The 12,186-nt window shown below is 43.8% G+C and overlaps 1 protein-coding gene across 1 annotated transcript in view; it reads right to left on the minus strand.

Annotated features, from left to right (window-relative positions):
* LOC137248770 (uncharacterized) overlaps positions 1 to 12,186 on the minus strand; it is a 415,244-nt gene that overhangs the window by 52,089 nt on the left and 350,969 nt on the right. The gene's annotated exons all lie outside the window — the stretch shown is intronic.

Raw genomic sequence — 12,186 nt, forward strand, 5'->3', positions numbered from 1 at the left:
AATACAAAATGGAAATTTAAAATAAGTACATAGCATTAAGAAAATGATTAATAAATGAAATGAAAAAATGAAAACAAACAATAAGAACTGCGCGTATTTTATTCCAACAGCGAAAGCAACGTCAGCACAGAAACTAAGCGGTCAGGTCTAACATTCTTAAGTACTAGGAGGCCTTCTAAAACGGATTTCCCGGAAACTTCAAACTACAGTCCGCTCTAAAGTCACTTAGTAGAAGCTGAGCCGTTACATCCGCCAACGGCAGTAGATAGCTGTGACCTGATTATTGAGTTCAAGTCTCACCCGACTATCCCTCACTAGGGTAGGCACCTTGTCGTTGGTGTGAGGGCTTAGCCGAACTCCATAGCGCCCGAATATGAGGCGGAGCTGGTTAGGACTGACATCTACGCCATTTCACCTCATACGAGTGCGGCGGGATGCCGGTGACCAAGAACTGCCAACCCCCTAATCCAGGGTGTTATGCGGACCGTGCCTATTGGACGATTTGCAGCCAGGGGATAAATTCGGATGTATTCGAACGGAGCCTTCCCGATACCGGGCCACCTCGGGAAGTATTAATGGCCTTACCACAGCAAGGGGCGCTGCTGTGGCTGACGGTTCTTTCCCCGTATATAATACTGGACCGCTGAGCCCGCCTTGTCGGGCAGGTGGTCGTACGACCAAGATGAACGACTCATTAACTGACTGTAATAAGGACGATGTAAAGAGGAGGACTGAGTCGCAATCCAAGGACGACAAATACGAATTAAGCGATGCGTCGGACTCGGGGAGCGAAAGTTGTGCTGATTCAATGAACTCCGTGTTGGAGAAGCACACAAATGAAAACGGAGTAGAAGAGTGGAGAAGGGTACGGAGCAGAGGAAGTAAAAGAGCTCTCTCGCAGTACCGTGCAGCACTAAGAATTGTTCAACGCTTGGGAGCAGTGGTCGACCCAACAGAAGTGGAGATCGAGCGCTTGGAATGGGCCCATGAAGCGGTAGAAGTAGGTCGAAGGCAGTTCAAAAGGTTTGCTGCGAGAAACCCTCGGTTCTGCAACCGGTACGAGGAGGAAGACGCGTCGAATGGCAGAATGAAGAGGCAACGTTCGGCGGAAGGCGACAACCCTGCTTTCAAGAGGCAGAAAGGACCCAGTCCTAGAGCCGCGAGGCAGGGCAGTCGCATAGACAAGACAAGTAGGCCCAAAGCTGTAAGACAGATTGCTCCAATAGCGAGGTAGCAACTACCTCGAAAGCTGCGAGTCAGAGGGAAGTTCCAATTAAGGAAGTAGGAAATAAGCCAAAGGGAGATAACGCTAAGGCTCCGGCTTTCTCGGAGGCGCTAAAGGGAGTTAACGCTAAGACTCCGGCTTTCTCGGAGGTGCCAAAGGGAGATAACACTAAGACTCCTGCTTTTCCCGAGAAGATGAGTGATGTGGCAAATCAGTCACTGACTGTGGCGCTGGTTGATCGTAGCAGTCCTTTCGGACAAATGACTACTGAAAGGTGGAGATCTGCGGAAAGGGAGCTTATTAGCTTAATGCTTAAGATGACGCGGGAACAACCAAGTAAGCCTCTTCCAACCTTTGATTCGGGGGGATGGTGTAACGGTGTGAAGATGATAGCGTGCGAAAACATCGCGAGCTTGCAGTGGCTGGAGGAAGTGGTTCCAAACCTCCAAGGCAAGGCACGAACGCGCGGTTTGAGGTGGTAGATAAAGCGCAAATCCCCACGGTACCAAAAGTTAAGGTATGGATACCATGCGTGTTGAAGTCAGAGGATGCACTGCGACTTCTGAAGAATCAGAATCCGAACATACCGACACAGGATTGGAAGGTACTTACTGTATCTCGGCCTACCGAGGATGGTCAGTTCTACATCTTCCAAATAAACAAACAGGCGGAGGATATTTTGTACACGCAGCTTGGTAAAATGTCCTTTTGCACTGGCAAAATTTACATGCGACTCAGGAAAAGAAGTCCCGAGGATAAAAACCCTAACACGCTAGAGGTGGGCGAAGTCGAAAAGGACCTCAAAAGCCTAAGGGAAAAAAGACGTCACCACGAACGTGCTAGAAGAGGACCAACCGCTAAATGGTGCTGTGACTCGCACAGAAGAACACCCGGCACAACAGTCACGAGAGGCTGAAGGGGGCCTCGAATACTCTAAACCAAAAGGGCAAGGGGAGGACGACGACGTCAAAACGAAGGTGCTGGAGGGGGACAAACAGCCCAATGGTGCTGCGAGTCCTACAGATAAACCTCCAACACAGTAAAGTGGCGTTGAGCGAACTCCTCCTAACCCTTGAGGAGGGTTCGTTTGACGTGGCGCTGATCCAGGAGCCGTGGCTCTCATCGGGAGGAAAGGCTTCTGGACTTAGCGCGCGCGGGTTTGGCGTTTACTACGCGCAAACGGAAGGACGGGTGCGAGCTGTAGTAATGGTAAGGAAACACCTGCATTCATATATGCTGCCTAATTACACCACTGAGGATCTCGTAGCGGTGGCCGTTGAGCAAAAGAATAAGCAGGCATTTATCCTGGCATCCTGCTACATGGCCCATGCTGCGGAGGTCCCACCGATGGAGCGCAAAAGGCTAGTACAGGAGGAAGGGCGCAAAGGGCGGTTGGTCATAGGCGCAGATGTAAATGCGCACCAAAATGCGTGGGGAAGAGCAGATACGAACGAGAGAGGCGAATCTCTGTTTTGTTACATCCTGCAAACCAATTTGCAGATAGCCAACAGGGGAAATGTCCCTACATACATTGGTCCAACATCCAGCAATGTTCTGGATATTACATTGAGCTCCGAGCGTGATATATCAAGGTATGATTGGATAGTTCTTGATAGACCATCCTTCTCCGACCATGCGTATATCAGCTTCAACATCCCCCTAAAGAGGGTAGAGAAGGGAGGAAACCTAGGTCAACGAACTGGACTAAATTCCAGAAACATGTAGAAACAAAACTGGGACAACCCAAAGAGGTTGCTAATGTAGAGGAACTGGAGGAGTCTAATGAATTCCTAACAAGGACGCTTATGACTGCGTATAACAAAGCTTGCCCTCTAAGAAGATTCAGAGGAAAAGCAAAGCCGCCATGGTGGAGCAATGAGCTGAGTCTTCTAAGAAGACAGGTTAAAGAAATGTTTAAGCTCGCAAAGACCGCGGAAAGCGAAGCGTGTCGGGACGAGTACAGGGATCTACTGAGGATCTACAAGCGTGAAATTACCAGGGCGAAGAGAAACTCATGGAAAAGTTTCTGTACGGACATAGAGTGCTCCACCGAAACAGCACGGTTGAAAAAAGTCCTAGCAAAGGGAAACATAGTCCAGGGACTAATAAAGAAAGAGAACGGTGAATGGTCACGTAATAGTGAGGAATCCCTTGAGGTGCTTCTCGATACACATTTTCCATCGGGAGACGGTTTAGATGAGCCAGCAGACATCACTAACACTCCGATCACGGAGCTAGTAGTGCCGGGCTTGGTGACCGATACCAAGATCGAGTGGGCAGTGAAGACGTTTTCTAAGTTTAAATCGCCGCGCCCAGATGGTATATTCCCGGCCATGCTACAAGTCTCAAGTAGGGCGGTCGTGGAATGGCTTAAAATAATATTCGATGGGTGCATACGACTGAATCATGTACCGCACTCTTGGAGAACTGCTCGTGTAGCTTTTCTACCAAAGGCGGGGAAGATCGGTCACATGTATTCCAAAGACTATAGACCCATTAGCTTAACATCATTTCTGCTCAAAACCTTTGAGAGGCTGATAGATGTGTACATAAAGTCCAAAGTGGATGAAAAGCTGCTCTCCACAACACAGCATGCGTACACCAAAGGCAAGTCGGTAGACACCGCATTGCATAGGGTGGTAATAAGCATAGAGAAATCCCTGGAATATAAGGAGTATGCTCTAGGAGTCTTCTTGGACATTGCCGGGGCTTTCAATAATGTTGCAAAATGGGCGATTATGGATGGTCTTAATTACATTAAAGTACATCCTGCCTTAATCAGATGGATCGGCTGCATGTTAAATTGCAGAAAGATTACATCACAATGGGGATTGTTCGAGGCCACGAAATCAGTGGACAGGGGCACGCCGCAGGGAGGGGTGCTATCACCTCTGCCGTGGACGCTGGTCATCAACCAACTGCTCAGGCAATTCGATGAGGGACCCGTAAAACTTACGGCTTACGCAGATGACGTTGCATTGTCATAAGTGGAAAGTGCCTTCCAACGATTAGTTCTTTGATGGATCGGGCGCTTCGCGATATTCATACCTGGGCATATAATGTCTGGTTGAAAGTCAATGCGGAGAAGACGGATATGGTCTTGTTTACAAAGAGGTACAAGGTCCCAAATTGGACCAGGCCTAAGTTAGGAGGGGTGACCTTACAGGAGAAACCTTGCACAAAATATTTAGGAATCATCCTAGACAGTAAGCTGTCATGGAAGCTCAACGTGGAGGAGAGGGTCAAGAAGGCCTCAACGGCACTCTACGCATGTAAAAGAATGCTGGGGTGTATGTGGGGCCTATCGCCCTCTCTTTCGCATTGGGTGTTTACAGCGATTGTAAGCCCTTTTCTATACTATGGAGTTCTTGTTTGGTGGAAAGCCACACAAAAAACAACATACCTCAAAAAATTAGAGGGGGTATGCAGACTGTCGATGCTTAGCATTACGGGAGCCCTGAAAACAACCCCGACGGCTGCACTGTATGCCATTTTGCACATCCCACCTGTAGACCTGGTAGCAAAGAACAAAGCGTTAACGACCGCAACCAGGCTCGGTGCTTCGGGGCAGCTTGAGCCTCGACCATATGGCCATAGTAGCATAGCGTTATCAATCACAAGACGAACAGACTACATGATTCCCTATCTGCGCTTCGAGGGAGATCTTAAGGCCACTATAGAGGTGGACGGTTGGCGCAAGGGTGCGCAAATGGCGGACGAGGCGATACATGTGTACACCGATGGTTCCAAAGTAGTGGAAGGAGTAGGGTCTGCGGTATACTGCGCTGATCCGCAAATAAGCAGATCCTACAGGCTGCCGGATTACTGTAGCGTTTTCCAAGCGGAAATATTAGCCGTAACCAAAGCAGTAGAAACCCTGGAAGAGAATAGCTTAAGCTGCAACCGTGTTAACTTTTATATTGACAGTCAAGCAGCAATTAAGGCAATAGTCTCGCATAGCACAGCATCTAAATGCGTGTTAAAGTATAAGCAGTCTCTGGAGAGAATCGGGACAGGGAGAAGCATACATCTATATTCGGTCCCAGGGCATATGGGAATAGATGGGAATGAAAAAGCGGATGAACTAGATAAAAAGGGCGCATCCCTTGAAGCTTGCTCCGTAGATGTCCCATTTAGATTGGGCGAGATTAAGCGAAGGCGAGAGGTGCACATGATCGACCAAGCGGGAAAGGCGTGGGTTCAAGCGCGGGGCTGTAAAGTGTCGAAGATTATGTGTAGGTCTTACAACCTTAGATTAACAAGAGTGCTCCTATCATTAAAAAGAGAGGATTGTAGACTCATGGCGGGTATTCTGACTGGACACTGCCTTCTGGCGTCACATGCCTTTAAACTAGGCTTGGTCAGTGATAGCAGATGTAGGAAGTGCGGGTTGGAGGAGGAAACGATCGAGTACGTTCTGTGCTCGTGCCATGCACTTGCCAGGCTAAGACTCCAGCTATTAGGAGTGATACAGCTGTCAGATCTAGAAGCAGCAAGTGGCTTAAGTCCTAGGAAGCTTCTAGTATTTGCCAAGAGGACGGAGTTATTTTATAACATAGGTCCTGGTTTTTGATAGGGTTTTTCAGTTTGGTCGTTAAAACAAATTTCTGGTAACACTACGGACTCAATCAGTCTATGTGAGGTCCTCATGGACCGGCCAGTTCAACCTACCTACCTCACCCGACTATTTGGGATCATATGACTCAGTTCCCGGTGAGTACCTAAACTGAATTCTTCTATTCTGCTTCCACCTAGTGTTAACATAAACAAGACACTGTTGAGTGATATTAAGCTTGATATGGTTATCGCTGGTAACTGAGATTCTGAAAAGGCGAGTGGCTATAAGAGAGGAGGTGATACCCTTCTCCTGGTACTATTGGTATCCAGCAATACTTAACAAGGCCCCAGCGGGCTAGTGGGTTTAGAATATACCCGCGGCAGGTATGCCTGCCGTAAGGGGCGACAAAAATACCAAATTGATTCAAGGGGTTGCCAGCGCAATATATTTCTTCTCCAACCAAAGTGTCAACCTCACCTACCGGTCCGAATCCTGTTTCTTTAACAGCCGGGGCCCATGTTCCTTATGGGTCTAGGGGGTGCAAGGGCGGAATGGCCTAGAAGGGTTCCTGTGGGGATACGAAATCCTTCCCCAGATAGTCGGGCTAATACCATAATGGTGCTTGTTACCGAAACGTACCGGATGTGCATCCGGCTAAGAACCATCAACATCGATAACACTCCCTAAGGCCTTCGGGGAGTGTCCTTAACAGTACAAAAACAACAACATTCCTCACGGTTTGCAAAGAAATCCTACTGAAACACGGTCGCTGAGTCCGAGAGTTACATAAATATGGGCGTGAGAAGGAATGACGAAAATATTACTTCTCCCACTACCCAGTTAAAAAGAGAGAGGTCGAGAGAAAATATGAATATCTTGGTTATTCTTACTTGCATAAAAAAGGATTCAATAGTTTTTAAAGAAGACTGTTATGGTATGAACGCTTTTTCCCGAGTCTTAACTGTTCAAGCGTAGCGGCACCTTACATAACACTTTAGGGTGTCTGTAGGGCATAATCTAATCGTTTCACAGGCAAGTCTTCCTGAGGTTTCTGTTCACTCAGTCGGCTTTTTTTAGCATAGCTGAAATAAATTACTCGGTAAAAGATTTTGGTGTTCTTACGAAATCGTTTCTCCATACTCTTCTTTATAAAGTATACTGATTTGAAGGATACACTAAGAATAACACTCATCGTAAAATTTCACTAGGAATATTCTTACTTGCAATTGTTACGACACGATTACAAAATTCCAAGTAGGAGAGGACGCAAATAAATTGCCTTAAACTTTACTTATATGAGCAGAAATCATAAAAGTGCGAATTTGTGGTTACGATAAGCCCGAAGCTTCGCATATATTTACATGTATTTCACAACATATTTGGATAAAGTCAATATAAAAAGTTATATCTACACGAGAATATGCGCATGAAAGATATTCGCGAGGACATACAATTAAGGTAGACATCGAAAACAAAAAAACAAATTTACATTTACACAAATGGGCGCGTTTGCTGTTTAATGTTACGCCTTTTACATGAGTTTTAATGTGAATTGGTATATTCTGTTAGTAAACATGTTTTTTGTGTTATGGCGTTTTGTTTATAGTTGCAATTGTGTGGGTGCTTTACCTTATGGTTTTTATGAAACTGTTTTTATATATCTACAAACAAACAAACAAACGTATATACCCTTCAAAAAACGCGAGTACTCCATAAATAATGTAAGGAATACTCCTTTGGGAGTATAGGAGTGTTCCAAAACTAATCTGTATTCATACAAAAAATGTGCTCCAATTAACATTGCGATGTCCTAGGAGAGGAGTAGGTGATCCCACTCTCGCTTTGTTTGTGAGTATTCCATAGAGTACATACGTGAGAGTACTTTCCAAAGTACTTTCACTGTTGTACTCCATGGAGCACCCACAGAGGATCATATGCCAAAGTACTAAAGAGGAATTGTGTCGGAAAGAATTATCGGAGTGAATTTAATTTAAAACAAGTAAGAACGGGACTGTCTTCGGCTGTGCCGAAGACTTCCTACCTTTCATGAATGGGGCTGAACAATAATCTTATCCCGTTCGTAATCTCCGAATAATCGGATGTATAAGATAAGAAATATATAGTGAACAGATCTGCATACCTTAACGATTTTTAAGATAAATATAAAATAAAAAACAGGTAGGTACTTTGTGTGAGGATGCAAAGTTTCTGGATTTTTGTGGTCTGCGTGTAAAAACTATGACTGCGAATCACGTATTTCAACAATATATGACGTAAACGTAACTATTTGATGAAATTTGATGAATTTTGAAGCTTCTAGCCGTAAAAAAGGGGCAAAAATTGAGTTTATATGGGGTATCTAATATATATACCACCGATATCTATGATTTTTTCAGAAAACAATATATGCTATATACGTAAGCATTTTGTGAAATTTGAAGCTTCTAGCTGTTAAAACGGGGCAGTAATTGTGCAAAGTTTCTTATCTGAACAATCGGTTGTATGAGATATATACTATATATACAACCGATCTCTATGATTTTTTCAGACAACAATATATGCTATATACTTAAGCATTTGGTGAAATTTGAAGCTTCTAGCTGTTAAAATGGGGTAGAAATTGCGAAAAGTTTCTTATCTGAACAATCGGTTGTATGAGATATATACTATATATACAACCGATCTCTATGATTTTTTCAGACAACAATATATGCTATATACGTAAGCAATCGGTGAAATTTGAAGCTTATAGCTGTTAAAATGGGGTAGAAATTGCGAAAAGTTTCTTATCTGAACAATCGGTTGTATGAGATATATACTATATATACAACCGATCTCTATGATTTTTTCAGACAACAATGTATGCTATATACGTAAACAATCGGTGAAATTTGAAGCTTATAGCTGTTAAAATGGGGTAGAAATTGCGAAAAGTTTCTTATCTGAACAATCGGTTGTATGAGATATATACTATATGATTTTTTCAGACAACAATATATGCTATATACGTAATTTTTCGGTGAAATTTGAAGCTTCTAGCTGTAAAAATGGGGCTAAAATTTGCGAAAATATATATATATATATATACTATATATATATACTATATATACTATATATATTGTAACGAATTTTTATTTGCAAATCCTCTTATTTGCAATCCTCTGCTAAGTTCGAATCACTAAACTGTTGAATAAACAACTCCAATATTGAATGATGGAAAAATGGCCTTTATTAAGTACTTCACAATAACACTTATACTTTGCTACTCGCTGGCTTAATAACCAAACTGATATCTTAAAGGAAACTGACTTTCAAAATAATAGTGCTATTGCTCGCTAGATATCGTCTTACTCGTAACTGCTTGACAATTCAAATCAAACTGAATTACTTCTTACTCGCCTGCATCGCTTTTATAGTTTACGCTGCATACTTCTAGGCTCTTCGATTTCCAGAAGTTACTAGTTGTTTCGGCTACAAAATCGCCAGCCACAACTACGTGCACAAATTATTGCTCTCTCTTGTGACAACTCAGATAAGGTATATGCATGTGTTTGTAGTTTACAGTCTCCCGCACACACATAAGCGTATAAGTAAATTCATCGGTGTGTGACATCTCATCTCTCGCTGCCTTGTATATAAATGTTGCTCGTCGGAATGTGTACATATGTGTAGACGCAATTATTTATTCGTTTATGTAGATACATAATTATTGATGTGCATTCACGTCACTGCTTAGATCGGCTTAGAGCTGGCAGCACTGCTTAGTTTTGCTAATATTCGTAACACTGCCCTCCACCTAAGTCTGATCGTCCCGATCAGACAAATCTCTCGATCTGAACGCTGCTAGCATCGCCAAATGTACCACTCTTCTACTCCGTGGTATCTCAATGCTTTGTATGCGGTAGATGGTATCACTGAGCTTCTTCACAATCTTGTACGGGCCTTCCCAACTGCACCGAAATTTGGATGGAACAACTTTTCGCCGGTGAGGGTTGTATAACAGTACCAAATCTCCCGCCAAGAAACTTTTCGAATTATTGTTCTCATGGTACCTGTGTTTCATCGTACCACTCAATACCCTGGTTCGTTCCTTTACACTCTGTTGTTTGGCCGATGAACTACTTCGTAGAGCTTGCGCTGGACGGATTTGCTTTGCATAATCAGTATCGTTCCCACGTTTCCCCACAGTAGTGCGCTCTGGATTGAAACTACCCTCGCATTCCTTCTCGAAAATTCGTTGCTTCATTTTCCTGCGTCTTTTAAGTTTTGTCAATGCCAGTGTTTCTCTCGCAGGTACTTTTGATTTTGATTTATTTGGCCCATTCGATCTATCAACCTTTGCCTTCGACTTCCGTGGCCTTCGTCGAGTCTTCTCCACCAGTACCCGATTACTGCTGAACCCTTTTTCCAAACTAAAGTTAAGTGGCACATCTTGGTTCTCATAACGCATCACCCTTCTCTGCATATCGATCTTGATGTCATGGTCAACCAAGAAATCTACTCCCAATATAACTTCATCAACAATCTCCGCCACAACAAATTTGTGTAGGACCATGACCTTCCCAATCAATACTTCACATATCACTTTTCCCTGAACTTGGTTATACTCGCCAGTGACCGTACGCAACTCTGCTCCAGGTAACGGTTTTACTCTCCTGTTGACCAAGTCAGATCGGATCAAGGAATGAGATGCGCCCGTATCTACAGTCAGTATTCGTTCTTTGCCATCCACATTCCCTCTGACGGTAAGACTGCTTGATTTCCTTCCAATTTGCGACACAGATATCACAGGGCATTCAATAGCTGGATCTAGCTCTCTACCTCTTACTCGCTCTTGCTCATCTCCTCCATCTTTGCGTTTACGGCCACCCACATTGTTGGAACTATTAGGACCAAGATCGCAATGACGTGCAATGTGACCTGGGTTGCCGCACTTGAGACATTTAATAACTCCGGCATTCTTCTGTTGAGATCCCTTCAGTGCTTCCAAAATTGTTTCTACCCACTCTGGCCTTGCTACTTCCACACGGTGTGCTTTGAAAACTGGCTTACACAGAAGCGACGCTGTTTCCTGAATCAGAGCTTGTGACACCGTTTCTGCGAATGTTGGCTTTGGGTTTGCGTATGTAGCTCGCTTTGTTTCGACATCCCGTATGCCATTTATAAAGCTCTGAATCTTTACCCTTTCAGTGTATTCCACGGGTGCGTCCGCATTTGCAAGATGAGCCAATCTTTCAATGTCAGAAGCAAACTCCTGCAAGGTCTCGTTAGCTTTTTGGTAGCGGTTTTGCAACTCAATTTGGAATATCTGTTTCCTATGCTCGCTTCCATAACGTCGTTCTACAGCAGCCATCAATGCTTCATAATTGTTCCGCTCTCCTTCGGGAATCCTCTGTAGAATTTCCGCTGCTGGCCCCTTCAATGCCACGAATAGTGCAGCAACTTTATCTTCCGCATTCCAGTTGTTCACTGCTGCGGTCTTCTCAAACTGTAGCTTGAAGACCTGGAAAGGAAGAGAACCGTCAAAAGATGGAGTTTTTACCTTCGTATTGCTCGCTGAAGCAGTCGGCCGATTAAGTTGCAATTCCTGTATACGACCTCTCAATGCATCCACCTCTGCCTCGAATTTTTCTTCAAACTGCGTTATTTTCTCGTCCATACGCGCTTCGAGTTTTGATGATATACGCGCCTCTTGCTCTTTCAGTTGTGTTTCCATCATTGATGTAATCTGTGTCGACATTTCTGAAATACGTGTCTCATGTGTTTCCAGCTGGGATGCCATATATGCCTTTTGCTCTTCCAATTGTGATGTTATACGGGTTTCCTGTTCTTCCAGTTGTGATGACATGTTGGTGGATATTTGTGATGACATTTCTGTTATACGTGCCTCTTGCGCTTCCATCTTAGATGTTACTGTCGATGTTTGAGCAGTTATTGCAGCCAATATCATGTTCAAGTCTGTGCTGGTAATTGTCTGTGATGATTCGTTTTTCTCTTCAATTTTTGTTGTCTCCTCGCCATCAAGATGAAAGACATACTCTTCCACATCAATTCCTTCTAATTCCATTGCCTCTCGTAGTCGTGCCTGAAGTTCGAGTTTAATGCCAGTTGTATTCAATCCACGGTTCTCCAACTCCTTCTTCAGTTGCGGGATCTTCAATTCACTTAACTTTGCCATGTCCTTGTTGTCCTCTGGAATTTATTCAACAATTCCTCTTCTGACACCAATTGTAACGAATTTTTATTTGCAAATCCTCTTATTTGCAATCCTCTGCTAAGTTCGAATCACTAAACTGTTGAATAAACAACTCCAATATTGAATGATGGAAAAATGGCCTTTATTAAGTACTTCACAATAACACTTATACTTTGCTACTCGCTGGCTTAATAACCAAACTGATAT

This window comes from Eurosta solidaginis, chromosome 4 (assembly GCF_040869045.1).
Source record: "Eurosta solidaginis isolate ZX-2024a chromosome 4, ASM4086904v1, whole genome shotgun sequence".
Lineage (NCBI taxonomy): Eukaryota > Metazoa > Arthropoda > Insecta > Diptera > Tephritidae > Eurosta > Eurosta solidaginis.